Source organism: Microtus pennsylvanicus, chromosome 4 (assembly GCF_037038515.1).
Source record: "Microtus pennsylvanicus isolate mMicPen1 chromosome 4, mMicPen1.hap1, whole genome shotgun sequence".
Taxonomy (NCBI): Eukaryota; Metazoa; Chordata; class Mammalia; order Rodentia; family Cricetidae; genus Microtus; species Microtus pennsylvanicus.
In genome coordinates this window covers 31,762,565-31,780,793 of record NC_134582.1, presented here as the reverse complement: position 1 = coordinate 31,780,793, position 18,229 = coordinate 31,762,565, and positions in this window count along the sequence as shown.

Genomic DNA, 18,229 nt, shown 5'->3' with positions numbered 1-18,229 from the left:
TACATGACTGGGCTGAAGCTCCTACCTCAGGGATTACACCGAGGGGCAACCACCGACAGCATTTAACGACTACCAGGGTTTCTATGCCGAAATAAAAGAGTTAAAAGTGCATTACCGCAAGGCATGCAAATGCATCATGCTCCCTCTGTTATACTTGGAAAGAGTCACAGTCAGATTATGGGGAGAAACCCCCTGGAGCTGGGCCGTGGCTCTTTCTTCACAGAGGGAATGTAAACACGGCCTCACGCAGTCACAATTGTGGAATGTCCTTGTTTTCCCCAGCAACATCCACGGTCTGGTACTATGTAGAATACTGGATTCTGCACCTCTCGTTTCTTACTTTCAGAGTTCCGATAGCTGCAGTCTCACCTTGTGAATTAGCTTTTGACAAAAGTAGGGGTTAAAACAGTGCCTATTATTCTGTATTGTTCTGGACACATTTTCCAAATGAAAGCAAACTCTGTCAGCCTGCTTGAGCTAGACTGTAGATATCACATTCTTATTTTCTTACTGAATCCTGGTAGCTGTCCTCCAATCCATAATTCAGTGTTTGCTAATAGCATTTTCATTGGTACATGATACAGGCAAATTAATGTCTCTATTGTTTTCCCCAGGTTTCCTTATAGGATCAAAGAACCATTGTTGGCATTCTCTGGGGACTGTGGCAGTGAAAACAACTCTAACTAGACACCTGGCACTTAAATACGTGTGCCTTTCTAACTACAGAAGTGGGAGAGCTATTTTGTCACATTGAAATCTTTGTCCCTTAACGCAAGCCTCAGAGGTGCTTCTTCTACAGTCATTTTCAAGTCAGTTCCTCCCTTTGTGTGCAAGAGTTCTGCTTCTGTTACTTGAAAATAACCAATAGAAAATATTTACATTTTTGTACATGGATATTATAGTGTAATTTGAAATGTATAATATTCTAAATAGGTTAAGGAAATGACCTGAGAAGGATGCCAGTTAACCATTTAGAGTACTTGATTTCAAGAGCACACATACTTACACACAGACATTTGCAATTTTGTGAAAACTGAATTTTTCCAAATGAAAATAGACTCTTCATGTTGAAGGGTCTTTAGAGATGATCTGATGGTCCTCAAATTTGCCTCGCATCACAAACATACGCAGAGCCCACTGTAACAAAGAGAATAGCGAAGCATGATGGTGCGTGACTGCAAGCTTAGCAACTCGGAGACAGAGACCAGAAGATTACAGGTTCAAGTCCAGCCTGGGATACACAGTCAGACTCTGTTTCAAAAAGCAGAGGGGGATCATGGGAGTTAGAAGAGAGATGGTGGACTGTGGAAGGAAGGAGGGAGAAGAGAATAAATTTTGAAAGACTATACTGTCAATGCCATTTCTATAGTTTATAAAAACCAAATTTATGGACTCACTTGCAGAGTTTGTTTCTCAATCAGAAGAGTCTTCATCTCCAAAATGTCCTGTTTGATGCTGATGTTGCTAGTCCTAGGAACCATACCACCAAGACCTGTGAATTTGTCTAACCCTTTTATTATATCAATAAAAACCTAATATTCAATACAGTGCCAATATTAAAGAACTTACGATTAGCTTTTTATTGCTGTGACAAGATACCCGAGAAACACAACTAGAGCGATTTGAAGGAGAATGTTATCCAAAGGCTTGACTATTTGAACATTTGGTCTCCAGTTGGTGGCACTACTGGCAAAGGCTGATGAAGTATATGGCCTTGTTGGGAGAAGTGTGTCATTAGTGGTAGTTTTGAAGTTTTGAGAATTTAAATACTCACAACACTTCAAGTTCCTTCTCTCGGTTTTATACTTAAAAATGCACAGTCTCTGCATCCCATTCCCACAGCCATGCAGGACTCTAATGTCTCTGAAACCATAAGCCCAAATAAGTTCTTTCCTCTGAGAGTTGTCTTAGTCATGGTTCTATGACAACAACAGAAAAACATCTAGTGCAATAATCTAAACTGGGGAAGCTTTATTTTCGGTCATGGTTTCATGGGTTTCAGTCCAAGGTCAGGTGGGTCTGTGGCTTTGGGCTTAAGGCAAGGAAGAATATCTTGGTAGCAGAAGTATGAGACAAAAAAGACTTCTCATGATAGTCAGGGAGGATGGCAAGGAGGCAGAGAAAGGAAGAGTTGAGAATAAATGGAGAAGGAGATTGGGGAAGAAAGGGAGAGAGAGGGAGGAAAGGGAGGGGAAGGGGAAGGAAGAGAGAGAAAAAAGGGAGAAATATGATATACCCTTCCAGCAACAACATTCTTTAGTTAGGCTATATCTTCTCATAGACCATTCAGCTATATAAGAGTTTGTCAGTTCATTTTTTTAGAGCCCTTGTGACCCAATAACATCGTAAGACCAAGGCTCTGAACACTACTGCATTGAGGATCAAGCTTCAGTATATGAATCTTCAAGGGAAATATCATAACCCAGTGACAGCAACATGAATGTCATTGAGGTAAAGAAAGCAGCTGGCTATTTTGGGGCATAGCCTCATTCCTGGTTTTCCACAATGATGCTTTATGTGATGGAATGGACTAAGCTTCCACGTTTCCAACACCACATTTCTGTGAATTATTTTGAAGGTGACCGAATGGCACGGCATCAGTCACAAGATCCTGTGTTGTGGTGTGCAGAACTGCTGACTTTTAAGCATTCATACTAAAAAAATATTGTAGGAGAAATTTTCTTTCTGAAGTAGACCTTTTGAAAAACAGTTTTAGGTTTACAGAAAAAGTGAGATGACACAGACATATTTTATGAATAACCTGATTCTCACCCTCAACTTTCCATCCCTTCCCATTGTCTGGACTCCTCACTAGAATTGTCCTTTTGTCAGAATTGATGAGCCCACACCGACTGATTTTTATCAACTCAAATGCCATCGCTTACAATAAGATATCTATTCTACGTCTTTCAACAAATTCATAATGGCATAGACCCTCTGCTACACTAACACAGGGAAGAATTGCACTTTTATTTTCATGTAAGAAAAAAAATCCTTCATCTTTTTCTTGTTCTCCCTAACTGAGTGGTCACTGATCTATTTATTGTGTTCATAATTTCATCTTTTCTAAAAAGTCATGCCATTAGAATCAAGAATATGCACTCTTTTCAAATTCCTGTCTTTAGTTTAATAACATGCTTTTTAAGTTCCTCTGTGTATTCAGATCACTCCTTAGCTAACCCCTCTTTGTTGTTGAGGATCCCATTGTTTGGCTATATCATAGTTTATTCATTCATCTCCTGCAGGATATCTTGCTTTTAAGTTTTGGCAGTCATAAGCGAAGCTGCTGTAAATATCTGGACACAGCATTTTGTGAGAACATAAGTTTCTAACCCATTTGGATAAATACCAAAGGACACGACGACTGGTCGATTGTAAGAGGAGAGTGTGTTTACTTTTGTGGAGGAAAAAAATGAAAGAAGAAATGTTGCCAAGCATACTCTAGAATGAGGGCTCCATTTTGCAGTCCCACTTGCAATGGATGAAAATTCCTTTCGCTTGCTGTCCTTGCCAGTGTTCAGTGTTGTCAGTGTTCTGCATTTTTGCAACTCTAACAGCTGCAAGGTGGCATCTTGTTGTTTTAATCCACACTCTCCTGAGTGTGTATTATGGAGCAGTATATCTCATCTGGTATCTACATATTTGTGAGGCATCTAATCCTATGTCTGCCCATTTTAAAATCATATTATTAATATATTTGAATTAATCTATAAATATTTTGGATAACAGTGCTTGATGGCCACTATGTTTCTTTTTAAGCAAAAGCCTTAATTTCTTTCTTAGGATTTTATTCTTTTATTGTGAGGGTTTGCTGGTAGCTCTGAACCTATGTTCAGAAAATATATTAATTATTCTGAGTTTAACCTACTTTGTAAAGACTACCTGAAAATGTTGAGTAATTTGATGTTATTTAAACCACTTTAAAGAAAAGTCATTAAGTAACTTTTACTACTTCCAGATAACATTTTGTTCAGCATCGCTTATCGTCAAATACTTTCTCTGTGTCTGAGACTAGGAAAGCTGCAGTCATGAAAACAGCTTCTGCCAGCAGTCTACTTAGGAAGTCAAGAGTAAAACAACAACATAGTGTGTTCACGACCAGAAGAATCTGTTTATGCAGCCACGAGAAGATTCTGGAAGGAAAAAATGACCTCTGAAGAGGACGGGGCTTGAAAGACACCAGAATTGGACAAATTTCCAAGGGGCTGGGAAGTGGAAGTTCTGAAATTCTAGACTGAATATGGAAGGAATTTAAGGATAAAAGAGGAAGAGCCTGAAGAAAAAATATCAAAGAAATCTTACATTTGTAGAAATTAAGGAAGAGGAGAAATCAAAATAGAAGAGGACAGGGCACCTTCAGAGACTTGGGCCGTGGGAACATCTGGAGTTACCTTGCAGACTGAACTATGGAATTCCTCACTGGCTGCCCTCGTGGTGCGGTGCAGGGGACATGGACAGGGAACGCGCACTTCCGACCCAATATTCAGTCTAATTTGTTAACACAGATACATTGTCTAAATTTTGAGGGTTTATATAATTTCAAAAAATAAATCTTGGAAGTCCCTTTCAAGCAAATAAAATACAAAGTAATAGGTGAACACCCACTTTAAGTGTAATGTGCTTTAAAGCGAACCAACAAATGTCATTAACTGGCTAGATTGCAAGCTGCCAGAAGGTAGAACTGAGCTAAATCGCTAAATTGAACTATTCTCGGTATCGTTCTTTACCACCTTAAAAACATAGATATTCTTAAAAGAAGGTCTCCTTTTCTCTTTGCATTTCTTTTTGCCGTAGTTCTGCTGCAAACCCTAGCTCTTCTGGCAGTGTGATCCTCTTCAGGGAGTAATCTTTCTCTGACTCAAGCATTTCTGCCTTTCGTCCTCTCTCATGTCTGACCTCTACCCAAATTTTCCAACTGTATTTCAGCTGAAAGATCCGCTCTTTCCTGTGTGGGTAATTCATTTCACTCCAGTTTGCTTTCTGCTTGAAAGGTCTTTGTGCCTCTTTGAAAGAAAGCTCCTTTACAAAAATGTTTCTAGCTCTCAACATATTTAAGCATAGTGATTTAGAGGTATGTTTTGACTTTTTTTTTCTGAGTTGTACCTCTTTTGGTTGAGAATGAATACTTAAAATATTCAGAATTACTTTATGTGGAATTTTAAATAGGATTTTAGTTTACTATGTGTCAATAAAATAATTCTCATTTTGTGTCTATTTTTGACATTAACCCACACAAGTACTGTTCAGTATTTAAATGAGTTTAGACTATGTTGATGAATTATTGTGCCCGTTCTTAAATAAGTACCTTTTAAAAGGCAAATATAAATGTTGAAAAATTAACTTTTAACACAATAGAGGCAAAGGAAAGAAAGAATAAAGATAAGAACTTTAAACAATGGAATTGGAAACAAGGAAACAACAGAAGAAAATCAATGGAACAAAAAGCTTGTTCTCTGAAAAAAAATCAATAAAATTGACAAATCTCTAGTAACACAAGGAAAAAAAAATAAAAGCAGAGTTCCCTAATATCAAGACTAAAATAGAAGCCATCACTATACAGCCTGAAGACATCAGAGAAACAGGACAAGAATATTACAAACAATTTTTAATGTTCATAAAATTGACAACTAAGAAGAAATAGGCTTGAAAAATCCACCTTCCCAGACTGAGCCAAGATGAATTAGACCAATGCAATAGCTCTCTAAACTTGGAACTGAAATAATAATTTGAAAGTTCCTAGAAGAAAAAAGAAACATCTAGGCACAAATGGGTTCATTAGAGAATACAACCAAATGTTTACAGGATTAAAACCATTTTCTGCAACCTCTACAAGGAAACAGGAAAGTAGGTTTCCTGTCTCCTTGTCCGGAGGCAGTGCTAACATGGCAATAGGATAAAACAGGGAAAATGAAACAACACAGGCTAGTCCCACTCATGAACTTAGGTGGGGAAAAAGCCCAACACAGTATTAACAAATTAAATCCAATAACAAACAAAAATAAGTGCAAACTCCTGTAGCTTGGGTCTGAAATAACTCCCAAAGGCTCGTATTAAAGACTTGGTCTCTGGTTGGTGGCACTGTTCAGAAGTCATGCAATCTTTAGTAAAAACAGCATCACAAGGAAGGGAGGTCATGGATAATGTGCCCTTGGAGGAGATGTTGGGGCCCTGGCCTCATTTTTCTTTGGTTTTGGCTCCTAGCTTCAGTGAGTAGTTTTTCTCCACCATACGCTCCTAGCCGTAACATTTGCCTTTTCACAAATTCCAGAAGCCTCTGAAATCACAAGCCAGCAAGTCCTTTCTTCCCTTAAGCTGATTTATCTCAGTTATTTTGTCAGAAGAATGGTTATCAGACTAGCACATATAATATGTGCACATGGTATTGATTCTAAGTACTCAGAATCTGTGTTTCACAGAAAAACCAATATAATTTATCATATACCCAGGCTAAAGAAAAAAGTTATCATAAATTGATGTGGGAGGTGATGTATGCTGTAAATATGTTTTATTGACATTGGGTAATAAAAAAAAGCTGCTTTCGGCCAATCCAATGGCTAAACAGTGTAAAGCCAGGTTATATATATTATATAATATATATATATGTATATATATATTATATAATATATATAACCTGGCTATATATATATATATATATATAGAGAGAGAGAGAGAGAGAGAGAGTAGAGACAGAGAGAAGCCATGTAGCTGATGTCAGAGATAGATGTCTCTGATGGAATCCACCGAAACTCTGCCAGTAGGCCACAACCTCGTGGTGATGCATAGATTAACGGAGATGGGTTAATTTAGGATATAAGAGGTAGCTAGAAATATGCTTAAGCTATTGGGCAAACAGTTTTGCAAATAACATGGTTTCTGCGTGATTATTCTGAGTCAGGGCAGTCGTGAAATGAACCAGCCATTTCGACCAACAATAAATAGATGCAAAAAAAAATAAATTGACAAAATTGAATATTCAGCAACAGTGGAAACCCTAAGCTTATTACTTTTCTCATGGATCAGGTCAAATACCTGCCGAGAAGTGAGGTGAGGGGTTATTTTGGGTTATAGTTCAAGGGGACACAGCCCATCAGTGGTAGTTAAAGCATGGTACAGAATATGAGGCAGCTGGCCACACTGTATCCACAGTCGCAAAGTTGAGAAAAACAAATAGTGGTGTATGATTGATTTCTCCATTTAATTCTGTCTAGAAATACCCGAGGTGTGTTTCCATGGTGATTTTAGGTCCAGCCGGTTGATTCTAGAGATTAATCATTACAGTTAGTAATATAGGAATAAAGGGGACTCTTCTTCAACTTGATAAAGAAATAAAGTATGCCTATAGACCACCTCTCATCAATATCATGTTTAATGGTAAAATGATCAGGAGAACATTCTTAGCACTTCTGATCAGCAAAGTCTCTGAAGTACAGCCATCACAGTAAAACAAAGAAGAGGAAGAAGAAAAGTAAGTGTGTTCACATCTAGACTGCAATAACAAAACAGTTCCTGTCAGAGGTGACATCTTTGTCTGTGCAGAAACTCCTGAGGAATCTACAGGCAGTAATCCTAAAACTGATGCCTTAGTTTAGCAGAATCATAGACAGCAGGATCAACACAAAGACACCCATCTTACTCTAATGCAAAGAAGGACTATACAGAAACCAAAATTAAAATCTCATTACCACTATCAGTTTTTTCAAGTAAGTTAATCTTGTTAATGGGCATAAACTCCATGGAGTTATGCACAGTATCTTATGTGCTCAGAGCCACAAGACGCAGACGGGGAAAATTAAAGACCTAAACAAACAGAAAAGACTGGTTTCATGAATTGGAAGGCCAACATAAGAAAAAAATGCCTATTCTTCCAAGTTCATCTGTAAGTTTAGTACCATCTCATGAAAATTCCAATAAGGTTTTCCTTTTCATCTCATTTTAATTTTGTTTTACTTTATTTTTATAAAACAAAACAAGACAAATATACCTTGGCCCTTACAGGGAATGGCATAAGTTCTTAACATAGCTGAAACAATCTTCAAAAAGTAATAAGGTAAAAAAGAATTACTCTATTCAATATTCAGGTCTACTGTATAGATAGTAAGACAGAATGAAATTCAACAGTAGAACTAAGGGTCAATGGAACAACACAGAAAACCCACCAATAAGGTGGTGGCGCATGCCTTTAATCCCAGCACTTGGGAAGCAGAGGCAGGTGGATCTCTGTGAGTTTGAGGCCAGCCTGGTCTACAAGAGCTAGTTCCAGTCAGTACAGGTGCCAAAACTACAGGGAACCCCTGTCTCAAAAAACCAAAAGAAAAAAAGAAAGAAAGAAAACCCATCATTAAACACATAAAATACGCACTACTGGTATTTGACAGAGACACAAAGTAATTCAATGGAAGGAATCAGCTTTTTAACTTTTGGGAGTGAGAGAACAGTGGGATAAAAATTAAGCTTTAGACCATTACACCCATGATAGAAATTAACTCAAAAGGGGTCCCAGACTTATTGCAAACACAGAAAACTTTAAAACTTTTAGAAAAATAAAATGAGAATCAAGTTTTGAGATCTTGAATCAGGCAAAAGTTCTTAAACTTGACAGCAAAATAAAAGTTTATAAAACACAGAAAATTAACAAATTGGACTTCATCAAAGTTTTAAAATTTGTCTTTTGAATAGGATTTGTTACAAGATGCATCTTACAAAAAAAAAGAAAGAAAAGAAAGACTTTCAAACCATGGTCTGGCCAAGGACTGGTATATAGAATATATTAACAACATTCAAAACTCAACAATAGGGTAGGGTCATTTCAGGTTCCCTATCCTCAGCTGTCCAGGGAACTAACTGGGGACCTCAGCTTGGGCACCTGGGAGCCCCTCTAGGGTCAAGTCTCCTGCCCACCCTAAAGTGGGTCCCTTAACTAAGAATTGTGGTTCCGTGCTCCCCTATCCAACCTTCCTTTATCCCGATCCTCTTGTTTCCCCAAGTCCACCCTCCTTCCCTTCTACCTTTTCTCTCCCCATCTCCCCTAACCCCCATCCCACCCCACCCCCAAGATCCCACTTTTCCCCCCGGCAATTTTGTCTACTTCCCTTATCCAAGAGGATAACTATATGTTTTTCCTTGGGTTCACCTTCTTACTTAGCTTCTTTAGATTCGCCTATTGTAGACTCTGTGAACCCTATTTATGGCTAGAAACCAATTATGAGTGAGTACATCCCATGTTCGTCTTTTTGGGCCTGGGATACCTCACTCAGGATAGTGTTTTCTATTTCCATCCATTTGCATGCAAAATTCGAGAAGTCATTGTTTTTTACCGCAGCGTAGTACTCTAGTGTGTATATATTCCATACTTTCTTCATCCATTCTTCCATTGAAGGGCATCTAGGTTGTTTCCAGGTTCTGGCTATTACAAATAATACTGCTATGAACATAGTTGAACAAATGCTTTTGACATGTGATAGAGCATCTCTTGGGTAAATTCCCAAGAGTGGTATTGCTGGGTCCAGGGGTAGGTTGATCCCGAATTTCCTGAGAAACCGAAACACTGACTTCCACAGTGGTTGCACAAGATTGCATTCCCACCAGCAATGGATGAGGGGGAACCTGAAATGACCCTACCCTAGAGCAATACTGACGAATATATTGCATATCAGCCTAGAACTTGCATCTGGCGATGGATGGAGATAGAGACAGAGACCCACACTGGAGCACTGGACTGAGCTCCCAAGGTCCCAATGAGGAGCAGAAGGAGTGAGAACATGAGCAAAGATGTCGGGACCACGAGGAGTGCACCCACCCACTGAGACAGTGGAGATGATCTACTGGGAGCTCACCAAGGCCAGCTGGACTGTTACCAGAAAAAGCATGGGATAAAACTGGACTCTCGGAACATGGCGAACAATGAGGGCTGATGAGACGCCAAGGACAATGGCACGCGGTTTTGATCCTACGCAATGTGCTGGCTTGGTGGGAGCCTAGCCAGTCTGGATGTTCACCTTCCTAGATATGGATGGAGGGGGGAGGACCTAGGACGTACCACAGGGCAGGGAACCCTGACAGCTCTTTGGACTGGAAAGGGAGGGGGAGAGGAGTGGGGGGAAGGGGAGAGGGGTGGGAGGAGGGGGAGAAGAGTGGGAGGAGGGGGAGAAGAGTGGGAGGAGGGGGAGGGAAATGGGAGGCGGGTGGGAGGAGGTGGAAATTTGTTTTTTTTTTCTTCTCTGTATCCTCCTTTTATCAATAAAAAAATTTAAAAAAAAAAAAAACTCAACAATAAATAAATGATAAAATTAGAAGAGGATGTGAACAGAGTTGTTTTGCTGTTTGTTTTTGCAGAGCTGAGACCAAACCCAGGAGCTTACACGTACCAAGCAATTACTATGCCACAAAGCCATTCCCTAAACTTAGTAAATAAACATCTTACTAAAAGACAGAAAGCCAACAAATATGCATATGAAAAAATATACCTAGCCATTAGTTAGGTGTAAATTATAGCTATAGTAAGATATCATTACATGCCTATTCAAATGACTAAAATTAAAAAAATAGCAACACTGCCAAATGTTGGCAAGAATACTGAAAAAAAAAATGAGTCACTCATATGTTGCTGATGGGAATAAAAACATGGAAACACCACACTATAGGAAAGAATTTAGTATTTTCTTATAAAATTAAGCATGCAACCACCATATGACACAGTAATTGCATGCTTGGGCAATCCCAGAGAAATGAAAATTTGGTGTACAAAGAAAGCAACAACATGTTTTATTCATAATAGCCTGAAACTGAAAACAACTACATGTCCTTTAACAGGTGTATGGTCAAGCCAATGAGTCCATCCATATCAAGGTAAACTTCTTAGAAGCAAAAGAATATTCATGACAACTCTGGGAACTATGTTGAATGAAGAAGTCAACATTAAAAAGACATATGTCATGTTACTCCATTTACATGGCATTCTTAAAATGCTGGATAGATGCATTAAAAAGCAGAGAACTAGTGATATAGCTCAACAGTATAGGGCTTGTCAAGCAGAAGACCCTGGTTTTGATTCCCCAGCACAAAAAAATCAAAAAGTAAAGAGGGATAAATCCTTGTGACGATGGAACTACTCTGCATCCTGCCTATAACAATATAAACATGTGGTTTTTATACTATAGTTTTGAAGCTGTTGCCATTTAAGGAAACTAGGGTGTTATGTTTAAACTTCTTTCTCAACTAGATGAGATTAAGAAGCATCTAGGAGATTAATTCTACTTACCTATGGGTAATGAATTCTACTTACCTTTCCAGAGAGGATTGGTTAATAGTGGAAGCCCACTCTGAGTGTGGGTGGAGACATCCCATAGACTGAGGGCCTAGACAAAACACAAAAGAAAGGAATATAACCATGGCTCCTTGACATTCTTCCTCCCTGCGTCCTGGCCTCCACCAGGTAAGCTGCTTTACTCCCCACATCCTCCCAACCATGATGGATAGAAACCTCTAAAACCAAAATCTATCCTCTCCTCTAGCTGTACTGCTCAGGTAGTCATAGCAACAGAAACTGACTAACACAAAGGAAATACACAGTTTCTGTGTGATTTCTTAAAAGAGCATGCAAATCTCTAACTACCCAAAATTAAAAGCTTAATTTAAAAATTATTACTTTTTTTCTTTTTCTGTTTTTTAGTTGATTAAGATTTTGTGGAGGTTAAGAGAAGGCAAATAAATCAAATTATCTTAGAAAAAGACAATGATTTTTCATTTGTTTTTGCAAAACATTGCATAGTACTTATACATAGATTGTTTATAATTATGCAATTATTGATATTCACATATGAAATAATGAAGATCAGTCAGGAAATGTCATTGTCTACTCAGACCTTATAGGGAATAGGGCAGTGAATGAGAACCCCCAAATCACTGGTGTGAACTCATCGTGGGCTTTCTATACAAAATATGAATGAAGCATCATTTCTGTCTTAATCCTCTAAAGCATAGATTTACACTATGTTTCATCTGTTACCGAGACTCACACTTATTAATGAGTTTTATTCTCTGAAGATAGCACTGGTAACTAGCACATGTGAATTAATGTTAATTGGATTAATTTTATAATACAAAGAGGAAATCTTGTTCCTGTGTAAAGAAATTAATTGTAACAGTATAGCTTAGAATTGGAGCTGACAAGCTGAAGCTGAGGCCATAGTGCTAGGTCTTTGAGAAGAGCTGGATACAAAATAGAGAAGCAAGGAAACATGTCAACCTTCAGCTAAAGGGAGAGTTAGAAAGATGAACAGACCTGTAGGATGAAAGTAAGGTTCAAGAGTCACTCAGGGAGAGCAGAGTGACTCCTTTTAAGGCCCCTTAGTATGGTGGCTCTCATGTATTTTGATTGATAACTGATAATTGAGCAATTGATTCCCAGTTTGGAGAGCTCACAGAAGCTTTAGGATGTGCTGCAGGAAGTGCATTACTAGGGTCCGGCTTTGAGAATTTCTAGCCTTTCCCTTCTTCCTGTATGCTCTTTTGGCTCCCTCTGTGGTGAAATATAATGGGCCAGCTTCTTGCTCCAGCTGCCTGCTGCCATGTCTTCCTTGACATTATGAACTCTGGAGCCATAATCCAAAACAAACTCTTCTTTCTATAAGTTGTTTTTGGTCATGGTGATTTCCACAGCAAAAGAAAAGAAACAATCGCTAGGAGAGAATAGAGAGGGGAGAGGCACTGGCCCTAAAGAAAGAGGCCTGAGGTCAGCTGACCACCCAATTAGACTTAGAGACATTGTATTTTCTTGCAGTTCTGCCTGAAGCTGATTTAAGAAAAAAAAATGTTCCAAGGACTTTGATGGATAAGCAAACTCTAGCAAAACAATGAAGCTTTATCTGGACATGAGACAGTTCTGTCTACAGCCCTTCTCCACATTGGATTTGTTTCCTGGAAATGCTTTATCTCAGGAAGGGTCTCAATGAGGGGGGCTCTTGATTCTTGGGAAAATGGGTTAACACACAAGATATGGCTGAATTTCTGAGGGGCTTCACTGCAGTTCAAGGATCTGCGACCCCTAAAGAATTCTTCATCCTTTCTGTCATGCATGGACCTTGATTCCATAACTGTTATGCCATGCGTAAAGTCTAATTTTTTTCATTTATTTATTCAATGAATATGTATTGAGGACATGGTATGTTCATAGAGCAGAAAGGTAAATATGGTTCTGTTCTCAGACTGTAGAGTAGTACACCAAAAAACCCCTCATACACATAAAGTTTTAAAGCCTCAAGTACAGTTGATACAAGAAAGGACAGTTGGCTTTCAAACGGGTATCTTCTTGACCCAGGAAAAACAGGAAGTCCTCATGAAGAAAATGGTAGTTGGGTTGGCCTAACTTAAACAGACTGAGACAGTGATGGGCTGGGAGAGAACGGGGCCTCAGGTCTCTGAAATGGCAAGGAAAGTTGTGCTAGTTAGTTTTGGCCAACTGGACACAAACTAGAGTCATCTGGAAAGAGGGGTGATTGGGAAAATACATCAATTGAGAAAATACTTCCATCATAATGACTTATAGAAATATCTGTAGAGCACTGTCTTGATAAATGATTGATGAGGGAGGGCCACATTGTGGGTGGTGCTACCTCTGGGCCAGAGAGCCTGAGTATAAGAGAGTCACGGAGAACAAGACAGTAAGTAGGAGCCTTGTGGTTTAATCACTGAAATAAATATCTGTGGGACTTGTGTGTAGAGGGCATGAGACTGGAGGAAGAGGGTGATCTGGGATTCGGAGATGGTAGCTAAAAGAAAAGAAAAAAGGAAAAGAAAAAACCACGATGTTCTTATTTACAATACAGTGTCCTAAGGGGGCTGTCCTTCCTCACATCCCTGTGACATCAGACACTGGATAGTGTCTACATGCCAGGTAAAATCTAAACTTTCTATTTCCCTGGTCCTTCAGAATTTAGACATGAAAGTGTAAGAGTAAATTTTTTTAAAGGACCTTTAGAATAAACTGATATACAAATGGAAAAATTCTAGTCATTATTAAAAGTTCTTCAGAGGAATCATAAACTCTTAAATTATTTCTCAGCTTGAGTCTCACCAGGCACCACCAGCAGGAAGTTGAAGGGAATTCATATCCGGCAAATCCTCACAGGGATCTGAGTGTGTGTGTGTGTGTGTGTGTGTGTGTGTGTGTGTGTGTGTGTTGGAGACAGGAGGACAGAATGAGTTAATAAAGGAAGCATATATACAATATATGAACTATTGGAAATCTTAAACTTCCTTGGGACTCTACAGTCACTTCTATTAACTGGATAACGATTTTTATCTTCATGAAAAGTAGCCAGGTTACATTTAATAAGACCTACAGATGTAGTGTACATGCTATTAGGTTTGTGAATGTTGCCAAAATCACAATCATAGTAGGTATCAATTAATTTCTGAAACTACAGAATAGATTTTGAAATTTTCTTAGACATCAAAATCATTACCCTTTATCATGCCTCACCTCAATAGTATTAATTAACCACATGATTAAGCAATATGTACATAAGAACATAAAATGTAAACACAAAGAACTGCCATGTCTAACCTTTCTCCTCCTCGACTTGATTCCTCAGAGACAGTATGAATTGATATAATAGACCTGTTTGTCTTCACACATTGAAAAACCGAAAAAGAAGCTGGACACCTTAATACATACATATGACCCCAGCATATGGAAGGTAGTAGCAGGAGGACCAAATGGAAGAACATTTTGGATTACATAGAGTTTTAGACTAGCCTAGGCTACAATGACACTCTGACTTTAAAACATAAAAGAAAAAATGGGAAGAAGAGATAGATTCAGCAGCATTTTTGACTTAGCATGATGTACTGTATTTCAAACAACCACAAAGACAGGAGGCTTAAGAGTAATTTAAAACACCCACATACACACACACACACACACACACACACACACACACACACACAAACCCACCACAAAACCTACCCACTAGACAATCACAAAGCAAATTCTTCAAATCACAAGACTGCAGAGTTGTACTTCTTCACAAGGACATTTAATAAATATGCTGCTCCATGAAGCTCACCCTCTACTGTGATGTGAAGACTTTGAATAAACTATACAAACACAATCTTTAAATGTTCTAGCAAACACACAGAGACACAGACACACATACACACACGCAAGCACACAGGCACGCAGACTGTGGCTCAGAAGTGAATGTGGTAATGTCCAACACCACATACCATCCCAGTCATCCTTCTTGTAAAGGTCTGGTTCTCTCACCTGAATAAACTAGCCTCTGATATATATATATATATATATATATATATATATATATATATATATATATATATATATCACCCCATGAGATCAGAATTTCCCTTCTTGCATAATGCTTAATGTGGAAACATGGGAACCTTTGTGCCTCTCTAAATAGCCATAGTTATAATTATTTCAACATATGAGTTGAAACTATTTCAAAACATGAGTATTTCGATGTTTGAGTGCTGTTGAGCAAAACTTAAAGTGCTGATTTCAAGTTATGTATTATTCACATTGGAGAAATCTCTCAGGCCGGGGGGCTTGACAATTGTTCCCCGAGATCAGCTGGGTAACTCTTTCCTCTGGCAATTAGGTTTTCTCCTACCACCTATACTTCCCTTGATTTACCCAGAGGGCTGAAAGACGCTTTAAAACACAGCAAAATGACATGGGAGACTAAAGAATTAAAGGAAGCTGGCTGTTCTGAAAGTATCTTTGTCTTTTATAAGTGTTAACAGATTGGAACTGTGGGTTTGTAGTTTTTGGCAAGCATGTTTATTTTGTACTGACAGAAATATTTGGCTTGGCAAAATGTGTTTTGGTCAGGTAGACCCATGACCCAGGCCATATATCACTGGGGTAACGTCAGGACTGTTCAGAAGGTCTAAGGGAACATGAGCTGCCAAATTATGCAGTTAAAGAGCCCTCCTTTAAAGAGCGGGTGACCAAGTGCAGATGGCAACAGCGAACTCTGTGAAGATCCGAAATTACAGAGTGGTTCAGGCCTGCTCTTGCTCTCACAGCGTATTCTAGACACAGTCGTCTGGAAAAGTGGGGAGAAGTCACTGTGGGTCTACACTGGCCATTCTAGCTCCTCATCTGCCGTGCTTGCTCTGTGACCATTTTATGTTGAATGAAATTTATTGTACTGGGGTACAATAAATCTGGCTATGTGGCAGTCGTGTGAGAGAAGGAGTCTGAAGAGGGGGGAAGAGATTCATGATAGAGCCCTAGCCCTGCTGCTGATGAGCGCTGATTTTCTTCTGTGGGGTTCACTCGGTCCGTGTACACATGCACACCTTCCTATTGGCTGAACTGGAAGCCAGGCCAGAGGGAACATTTGAGGAAGGCCACATATCCGCCGTCAGTTGACACTGTGGCATTGCTACTGTTGCACAGCATGGTGGTTTTACATAAATACATTCCTTACTGGGGCTTGAACACCCAACCTCAGGTCTTGTGTTTCCTCACAGGCTCCCGCTTCCACACTCTGTGCAGCCTGTTCAGAAAGCTGACAGTCACCTGTACACCCACACCGCAGCAGACATTAGCAGGATCACATATGACAGCACCAAAGGCATTTCCCCATTTTCTTGGTCCCGTATATATATATATATATTTTTCATGTTTGAAACACACTTGGCCCTTAAGTTAAAGGCTGGTACTATTGGAGATGATATTCCTGACATAATTTTCCAGATTTCTTGGCTTCTATGATGCTCTTACCAGATGCTTTGCCTGTTTCAAAGGCACCGGTGTTTGAGCGGCTTAGTGTTTTTATCCAATCTCATGGCAGATATGTGTTTTCAGTTTATGGATCTCTCTAGTCCATGCCGATGGCCCTAGTTATTAAAATACTAAAGAATAAGGGTTCGCCACTGAATCTTGAGCGCCTTTTGTGTGTTTAAGAGCTGTGAGGCGGGGGTGGCACTCTGACGAACAGATGAATTCCAGAGAAAGACTATAAGACACTCTGACGTGTCTACTCTTTTCAGTGTGCACGATTGTGCACGATCCTTGCAGCTGATAAAGTCCTTTCTGTAACTTGGCTCTTCTACATGCCAAATATTTTAAATCAGATACCCAACAGTTACCTTAATTCCATTCTCAAAGGTAACATTCACAAAAGATGTGTTTCCTTTATCAGGACAGGGAGGGGCTCCCCATGGGGCTAAAGGAGCGCAACTGTTTAATCTCAGCTTGATACTTAGTTCATTGACTTTATTGTTCAACAATTATTCTTTCTGATTAGTCGGTGTTTCCAGAGTCTAGGCAGTTTTGTATGTGAGAAACAAAGATGAAAGTGTTCCTAAAATATCATTCTAGAAAGAAAAACAATACCTACACAAAGCCAAAACACTGCTTTATCCCTCCAGTTCCTCAGTCATTTGGGATGGAGACACTTAACATGCACATGAGTTACTTCAGTAGAGTATCCATGTCTTGGACCATGCTCTTGGGCAGAAGGACCAACTCTAGCTCTTCCTGTAGAGATTTAAAAAAAGGAGAAGGAATTCCGGGAGCTGAGGTTCATCGGTCACTGCCAGGACTGCAGTTTTCTGATTTCCTTCTGCCCAGGGACTCTGAATCTCCTTCAGTTCTGGGTAGGTTTGTCTCAGAACAGGCGCTATGAGAACAACAGGTATGATCTATTCTGATACACACACAGAAGGTGTGTATTGTGGAGAAATATTTGAAATAAAGACTTGGAATTACCTTCAAGGAACCAGACTGATCGTTTCCTATCTAAATAAGTCACCGTCACCCAGTCTCTACCTCCTTCCCCAGGTTTTCTGACTTCTTTTCTGCTCATTTCTTTCCCAGGATTTCTTTGCTTATTTGGTCTACTACTTCCATGCCACCCGGTTCACTGGACAACATTCTGGTTAGTTCATTTCACAGTGCTAGGAGTCCCCCCACATTCTATGTATAGAACACCTAAGCACACCCAAAAAGTGTCCCTGGAGCAGGGGCAACATGGCAGCTTAAAAACGAACAAACAAACAAAATAAAATAAACCTTTTCTTTTTTTATTTGCCAAAATCGCTATTAGCTAAAGTTTGGGGTGTGCGAGAAAGAATTCTACAGTACTGATAAGTAGTGACTACATCACAGAGTGGGGAACACTTTTTAGGCCAGGGAGGGGGAGGGAAGAGGCTCTATTTTCATAGCCCCAAATAACCCCACACCATTAGGACATTTTTT